This window comes from Pteronotus mesoamericanus, unplaced genomic scaffold, assembly GCF_021234165.1.
Source record: "Pteronotus mesoamericanus isolate MK-2021 breed Mesoamerican mustached bat unplaced genomic scaffold, CSHL_Meso_final contig_130, whole genome shotgun sequence".
Classification (NCBI taxonomy): domain Eukaryota; kingdom Metazoa; phylum Chordata; class Mammalia; order Chiroptera; family Mormoopidae; genus Pteronotus; species Pteronotus mesoamericanus.
Window position 1 is genome coordinate 22,231,199 of NW_026555060.1, and position 9,087 is coordinate 22,240,285.

Here is a 9,087-nt window from a genome sequence, read left to right on the forward strand (position 1 = left end):
GTGGTCAGGGAGAAGAGGATGAACCAGCCAAGGATCCTATGGAATGACACAAATTTTTGCTTGTTTTGAGAGGACCGTACATGTAGTATGAATTCAGGCCCTAACCCTCTTTGAATGTGATCTGGTTGTAAGAAACTCTTATGTTCTCCTTGTCGACCCAGATCCCTGCCATGATGTTATATCGGGATTTCATGGGCCAAGTCTCCAGTCCATCCTCCCACCACTCACAGACTTCTCATTGGACTCCTCTCCACTCTTGCAATCCCTCAAAACGTAGGTCTGGGCTAGTGGACATAGGCACTTACCTCAGGGCAAAGTTAATCAGGATCTGTGTGTTTTTCATTATTGGCCTACAAGTAATTGCTCTACTTTCCATCACCTCAAACTGTGCATTAACAAATTGTATTTTAGCTAGAATTTAGATATAATGTACCTGGAGAGATATTTTTTATTAACCCTCACCAAATGATATATTTATTAATTTTAAAAGAAAGCAGTGGTGGGGGGAGGAGGGAGAAAGAGAGAGAGAGAAACATCGATGCAAGAGAGGAACATGGATTGATTGCCTCTCAGATGCACCTGACCAGAGATCAGACCCACAACCTAGGCATGTGCCCTGACGAATCAAACTCGTAACATTTCGGTACACAAGACAATGCTCCAACCACTTATCCACAGCAGCAAGTGTGAGAGATTTCTTTAAATATCCAAACTGCTTCACCATCCTTGTCAGATTTGTGGTTAGATTGGGTGTAGGGTACGAAAAATTGAAAGGCATCAAAAATGACCATAAGGCTTTTTGGGCTGACAAACTAGTGGAGTAGCCATTTGCTGAACTGGTAAAGATTAATGGGTGAATTATCCTCTTTTTTATGGGGTGAGCATAGAATCAAGAGATGAGGCAGTAATGAACTGATATAAATCCCAGATTAGAGTTGTCTATTTCAAAGTAATCGTCTTGGGAAATCTTTCATTTATTCCAGTGATGCTGCATTTCAAAATCAGTTTGGGATGCCTTTTAAAAGATTGCTATCAGAACCCGTAGAATATTTTTTTCTCAATATCCTGTGTAGCAGTAAATCTCTGGTCTGTGAGGATGAATTTGCTTTTTAGACACAGCCAAACAATTATTTAGTACTGGGTCTGTCGACAATAGTGTTTGATCAAAGCAGAGAATGATGGTTTGGGGTCTAAAATGAGTATGACCACACTTGAATGACTGGTTTTCTTTTGTAATATCTCTGCTGGCTTGTGCATGTATCAACACATGTGATCAATGTGCATTTATTGATGATGAGCCTCTTTATAGCATGATCAGTGACCCTGGCCAGAGTGAGTCAAAATCATATACCATAAATCCGAATGAATAATCGTGAAGAGGCAGAAGGATTCCCCGCACTTTCTAATATATCTTGCACTTTTGTTTATCCACTGGAGTTTAGTGTAGCCCTACAGAGGATAGTGCTTGTCAGTGATGCTGACTTTGAATGACAAAGTTTTCACATAACCTTCAAGTAAAGCCTCAGTCCAAACCTATCACTGACGGCCTAGGGATTCCCTTGGCAGCAATAAATGTCTCAGGTTCATTTTTCACTGGATAATGCTATGGCTCAGGGTCCCGGAAGAAAATTACACATGATTCTATTACATTTTAAATGCTGCTGATTCCCTTCCTTACCGACCTCCCTTTAAGGAAAAAAAAGGTTTCCTTTGTCATTTTTTCTTCATTTATATCTTTTTTGTTTCCTTTTTAGTTCAAATATCCTAGATAATGGTACTGTAAATAATCTTAGTGATTCTCATACTCACTTTAACATAATTTTCATGGATCTCTTCATCTATAACAAATACATGTGTCTTGGCTTTTGTGACAGTGTTAATAATTTTGAATTATTTTGCCATTAAAAGTATAAGGATAGAAATTATAATAAAATGTTTCTACATCTCTATATGTATATGTATTTTATGATAAAAACTATGAATTTTTGCATGACATTAAGTTTCTAATTCCAAAATAGCTAAGGAATATGATGTCTGACTTTCTGTATTATGTAATCACATGTTTACAGATAGCTGAGTGATTGTTTTAGACTTAACCAAATTGCGCTTCTATTTTTTCCCCAAGAAAAGTCATAATTCTAAGCTGGATTAGGAAATGTAAAAAGTGACCATATTAGATTTGTTAAATAATGTTTATCTTGTTTATTTTAATTTTTATTGAATTTATTGGGGTGAGATTGAATAATAAAATTATCTAGGTTTCAGATACACAATTCTAATAACACATCACCTGTATATTGTATTGTGTGTTCACCACCCAAAGTCAAATCTCCTTCCATCACCATTTATCCTCCACATATTCTTTACATGCCCACTTATGGTTAATTCTCAGATTCTTTTTTTTTTTAATTTTGGGGTTCCTGCTATATATGTAGAAAACAAAGACAGAGAAGTTAGCAAAAATTACCTCCTAAATTACATGGGCATTTTGATGCCAAACCAACTAGCTCTTCTCAATGTACACTTTTCAATAGCTTGCTTTCTAATTTTAAATGTAAATTCTTTGATAAACAGAAAGGGAGAGTCCTGGCACGAAAGGAGTTAGAGAAGGCTCATACTCATAGAAAGGAACTGGACTTCAAGTGCTAGTGACAAGGGGTCAGTGTGTCAGGTCCAAGAGAGCAATACATCCTCTTAACCCACAGCACATCTACTCAGCAAGGTAAGAAGGAAATAGTGGGAAATAAGTGGGGGAAAGTGACTTTTTGTGATTTCTAATTTCGTGAGTAAATTCTTGGTCAGTTTATGTGCTCCAAGTGTATAGAAATCTGTGATATGGACCCACTCTGTTTCTTCATTAGCTGATAGATATGATATAATACAAGATGAGCTGGTCTAATTTGAAATCCAGTTGTCTGTAAACTTTTACATGGCCAAATTTTAAAAAATTAAAATGCATAGGCAATTAGATGTCCTGAGAGATACACAGAAATTGTTACACATATGTATACACAAGCACACAACCACTTCCTCATGCGCTTTATATCAGGTATATAAAGCGCATTCTCTTCGGTTCACCACATATCCATTAAACAGTCACTCAAGAAGGAAAGAAATGGAAGATAAATAATTTTGAAATATTATTTAGTGACTATTACAGAAAGAGGAAAATAATTCTGTAATATTCTGTAAAAATGAAGAGGTATAGACACAAATAAATAATTATATTAAATGTAAATGCAAAATAAAAAATCCTTGTAAATGTGAGTGAAATTATGTAAAATACACATACATATGGACAAGGACAAGGTCATATTACAAAATAAAAAGTAAAAGAGCAATTATTTATGCAGCTATTTTTTTTAAGAAATCTATCCCAAAGATACACAGACAAAAATGCAACAGGCCATGTGTACAAGGATATTCACTGTAGTCTTATTTCTAATAGCAGAAGACTACAAACAACTCAAATGTTCAAAAAAGAGAGAACTTAACTAAACTGTGGGGCATCCACAAATTAGAATATTATGCAGCTGTACAGTGGAAGACAGATGATTCTCAATACTGATACAGGCTAACCTCCTAAATATATTGTTATGTGGAAAAGCAAGTCATAAAATTGTGTCAATAGTTAAGAAGTTGGGGAAATATCAATATATTTATTATGGACATATTTCAGATATAACTTTTAAAATATTACTGAAAAGTATAAAGCAAAAATTAATAAAATTAATAACTTTCATTTGGAGAAAGAATAAAATGGAGAGGAAAGGGATAAAGTGACTCTTCCGTGAAAATACTTTGCTTTATAATTTTGCTTTTGGAATCATGCAAATGCTTTATGCAATTATAAAACAACATATAATCAAAAGGAAAGAAAAATAATTCTTAAATATTAAAAAGAAACTGAATTATTTTGTACATACAAATGATATATAAAGTTGATAACTACAGTGACAATTGAAATTCTTTATTTTAAATGCAGTGTACTGACTGTGTGTTCTTAACAGAATATATTCTAGAAGCAAAAGAACCACAGAAGTCCAAAAGTGCTTCAGTATCTTATTAGTACTAGTAATATTAGTAGTGCTATATTGAAATTTTAAGATTATAGTATATAATGAATAATATGTATGTTAATGTAGTTAGGAACCAATATGATCAGTATATGAGACACAGCTATAAAGTAAAATGTATTGTCAAAATAATGTAATTTCTAGTATAAGCTCATGATTTATTTTTTCTTAATAAAAATATAGTTGTAACTACTCCCCCCCCCCCCCCGCAAATGGCCTAGAAAGATAACCTAGTAGCATTAGACACTATTGGCATAAAGGTAAGAAAGTTTTCTAAATGTTCATAGAAAGTGTTAATTCAAACTCTCCTACTGGAGTTCCAGAGTGTTGTGTGGATCAGTATGTAATCCACCATGAAATTCTCCTAAAGGTAATCTCTGTGCACCACACTCTTACTCATAAATTATGTAAAACACAAACTTCATGAACTTTTACCTTCTACTTAAATAAAACACTCAAAAATAATAGAAAAGTTTTAAGGCCAGTTTGACTGACCTTTAGTATTTCTTTCAAAAATATATAGAAGAAAGAAGTTTTAAAAAGTTACTATATTTAGACAATGAGCTAGTATCTACCTCTATAAATAATAATTCTCACATTTAAGTTTACTAAAACTTTTACCTTGTGTTAAGTCCTCCTTATCAAGTAAGAAATAAAATTTAGGACAGATATCAATATACTGTAAATAGACCAGTAATAAAAGATATAATCAACTCATAACTGCCCAAACTAGATGGTCATTTAGAGTTTTAGATATAACTTATTGAAAAAGCGTTTAAATAATCACCTTAAGTGTTATTTAAAATGATTTGTAAATGGACTTTCATCATCTGTACTACATTCTGCTCAACACTAATTTTCCAACATGATTATTTTAAAACATAATGTAAAATTACAAATGAGTTGTTGAAAGTGTACTTTAAAATATCATAAACAAAACAAAAAAATTTTAAATACTCAAAGAGAGAACACAAAAGGACAAAATAATACACCAGATTTATAGTAAAAACTATCAAATTGATTTTTGAGAAAATATCTAAAACCAATAATAAACACAATCAATATTTTTGAGATTATTAAATTTCTGTTTTTTTCATTAACAAGACCATTAGTGTGAAAACTGTGGACATTTCTCTATTTTAATGATATTTTATTGATTATGCTATTGGAGTTGACCCAGTTATTCCGCCTTTGTTTCACCCACCACTCCCTCAGGCAATGACACACCATTGTTCAAGGCAATGAGTCATGCATATATGTTCTTTGGCTACTCCAATACCTATACTGTGCTTTACATCCCCATGGCTATTCTGTAAATACCTATTTGTACTTCTTAATCCCCTCACCTCTTTACCCACTCCCCCACATCTCCTTCCATCTGGCCACCATCAAACACTCTCCATATCCATGATTCTGCCTCTGTTCTTGTTTGCTTAGTTTGTTTTTTAGACTTAAGTGTTGATAGATAAGTATATTTGCTATTTTATGATTCATAATTTTTGTCTCCTTTTTTTCCTTAAATAAGTCCCTTTAACATTTCATAAAATAATGGTTTGGTGTTAATGAACTCCTTTAGTTCTCTCTTATCTAGGAAGCTCTTTATTTGCCCTTCCATTCTAAATGATATCTTTTCTGCCTAGAACAATCTCTGCTGTAGGTCCCTGCTTTTCATGACTTGAAACATTTCTTTCCAATCTCTTCTAGGCTGCAAAGTTTCTTTTGAGAAATCAGCTCACAGTCTTATGGGAACTCCCTGGTAGGTACTAACTGCTTTTGTCTTGCTGCTTTTAAGATTTGCTCTTTATCTTTAACCTGTGGCATTTTAAATATAATATGGCTTGGAGTGGGTCTCTTGTACCCATCTTGTTTGGGACTCTCTGTGCTTCCTGGACTTGCGTGCTTATTTTTTTCACCAAATTAGGGATGTCTTCTTTCATAGATTTCCAATTTCTTGCTCTTTCTCTTCTCATTATGGCACCCCTATGATGTGAATGGTGGACCTCTTGAAGATGTCCCAGAGGATGCTTACACTATCCTTTTCTTCTTCTTGTTCTGATTGGTTGTTCTTTGCTTCCTTATGATCCAAATCATTGATTTGATTCTCAGCCTCATCCACCCTATTGTTGCTTCTCTATAAATTATTCTTTATTTCAATTAGTGTATTCTTCGTTGCTGACTGGATCTTTTTTATGCTATGTCCTCACTAAGTTCTTTGAGTATCCTTATGACCAGTGTTTTGAACTCTGCATCTGATAGATTACTTATTGCCATTTGTTTAGTTCTTTTTCTGGAATTTTGATCTGTTTCATTTGGGCCATATCTCTTCATTTTGGCAGCCTCCCTGTGTTTGTGTGTACTAAATAGAGCTTCTATGACTCCCTGTCTTGGTAGTATGGCCTAATATAGTAGATGACCTGCAGGGTCCCCTGACACTGCCTCCCCTGTCACCCAAGCTGGGTACTCGAGGTGTGCCCTCCATGTGGGCTGAGTACACCCTTCTCTTTTAGTTGAGTCTTTATTGCTGTTGGCTGGTCAATGGGAAATTCTAACTTCTGCCCTCTGTAGAAGATCACCTGTACAGGGGCAGAGTGGTGGTCTGTAGCTGCTCACTGGCTTCACAGGCTCTGGGATTTCCCAGGTGGTACAGGCCAAGGTCACCCTCCACCTATGTTCTGCCTGTAGCCACCCTACCTGAGCTATAAAGCAACCTGGGATGGTTGCTACTTGTGCTGGGCTTAAAGATTTCCAAGGGAAGCCAAGCTGTGAATCTTAAGCTTGTGGATATTTCTGATAAATAATTTCAAAATTTAATGGTTTTGAGGACTAGCAACTTCAGATAAAGAATCCACAAGTGTCTCTGAACTAACCCCAATTAATTCAAGTTCTAAACAATGTCACAATATAAACATTTCCTATTGACTTGGTATCTAGGTCATTACCTTCCATAACAAAATAAGCAACCCCCCTGCAAAACAGTCAAAAATGTTGGCTTGCCAATGCATTTAAAAATTCAGGTATCTGCCCAATGTAAGTGGAAATCAAACTCATTAAAAGGATAGCAGGTAACCCAAAGAACAGGCAGAACTGAAGATCGAGGCATGTGATAGTACTTACAGAAAAACTACTGAACAGGTTTGTGAGAATATTGCTGCTGCACTCCCAGTGCCCCGCACACTGAACACTCTTTGTTGCTACTGGCACTACTGCCCAATGCTGGCATCACAGGGGACTCCCACCTCAAAATAAATGACAGAGGCACGCCACTGGAGAAGCTTAAGTCATATACTCACAACCTAACTGCAATGGGGGCTGGAAAAGGGAAAGTCTGTAATGTTTAACTTTTACAATGGGGGACAGGTTCTCCCTCCTGCCAAGACTCATAATATAAGAACTTTAGATGCTGGGTTGACAAAGGGATGACAAATATCCACTCCAAGGTGGTTCTGTCAGGACTATGAAAAGACACCCAGGTAGAGAGACACATTAACCTGTTACCTGATTCTATTGCATTTCATTATGTATTTACTTCTGTTGCCTCTTCTAAATGTTAGCTCCTTGATGGTGCCAGCTATATTTTAATCACATGTGTTTCATTAGTGCTTTTGGTACAGAATCTAACATTCTCATCAAATGGTTGTTGAGTAAATAGAGAAATGAATGAACAAATGAGTGAGTGAGTGAATGAATGAATGAATGAAATAAACACTCTTACTTCATGGTGGTAATAGACCTAGGGTGATCTGATGGCATTTAATTAAGTTTCTCATTACGTTTCCTTGGCATGGTTGTGCATTCCAGAGGTTGATCCTTGAAAGTCTAAAGACATTTTCAGAAACTTAATGGTAATAGCCATCTCTTCTGTCATGAGACAGAAACTCTGGGACTTGAGCCCAGAAATATACACATGGAAGAATGAGAATCAATACAATACAGACCTCTTGAAGCAGGCAGCTGCTCAAGAATATATGGATCTTCTTTCATTTCTGATAGAACCTACTTCTTGTTATCCCTTCTTAAACCTATTTATGTCAGAGTTGACTCTTGGATAAAAATTAATGATTGATTCCAAAAATGATTCATTACACATTCAACCCAAAAGTCTGATTAGCATGTGACTAATTGGTTCCCTTCTCTTCAAAGAAAAAACTAGGACACAAAAATTGAACTTTTGCGGGGGGACAAAGAAAGCAAAATATATGACTTTGCAAATTCATCTCAGAAAGTTTTCTGAATGTTGTGATTAGATGTTTTCAAATATTTCATCATTAAAGATTGGACAAACTAAAAATAAGTTGTCAAGGATGGCTTAAGGGTCATTTTAAGGGACATTAAAAAAGGAATCTGTTATTCAAAGATTTTATAGAGAAGATACATAATTCATTAACAAAGCAATTTGCAAATCAAATGAGGCTAAACCTGTAGGATTTTAGTAATAAGTATGAAAGTCTTTTTAATCCATTGAAACTATGTTTTCTTACTTACCTAGCTGTAGCTTAAGTGCACGTAAAATGCATGCTGTAGAGAGAATGCAACTATATGCACAGTCTATGCAACTTGAAAGTCTTAGAAAAATATCTGTTAGCCTTTAATTTTAAAATACATTCTGCGGATCCACTGAATTTTCATAGTTCTTTGTAGCTAAGAAGTAGTACAATCTAAAAATCTCAAAAATAAACTGGTGGACAAGTTGTATTTTCAGTCCCATTTTATGCTTGTTTAATTTTGTAGGGTACATAATTGTTTTTTTCCCCCAAACTGAATTTCATAATTTTCTTCATGGCCAAAAGAAAACAGAAGCTTTGAGAACATGTTACGTGGGATTTATTGTCTGTTTCAACAATCTACTTCTGGTTCTGTCCAGAAAGGTTTAGGTCAGCAGCCTTAAAACTGCAATTCAGGCCTTGATGTAAGGATTCTCTCAATGGTGAGAAAGTGGGAAAGGACAATGTGTGCAGGGATAAGAGAGGTAACTGGTTACTTATTAGGATTGAATTTAAAAAGACAAGGACGT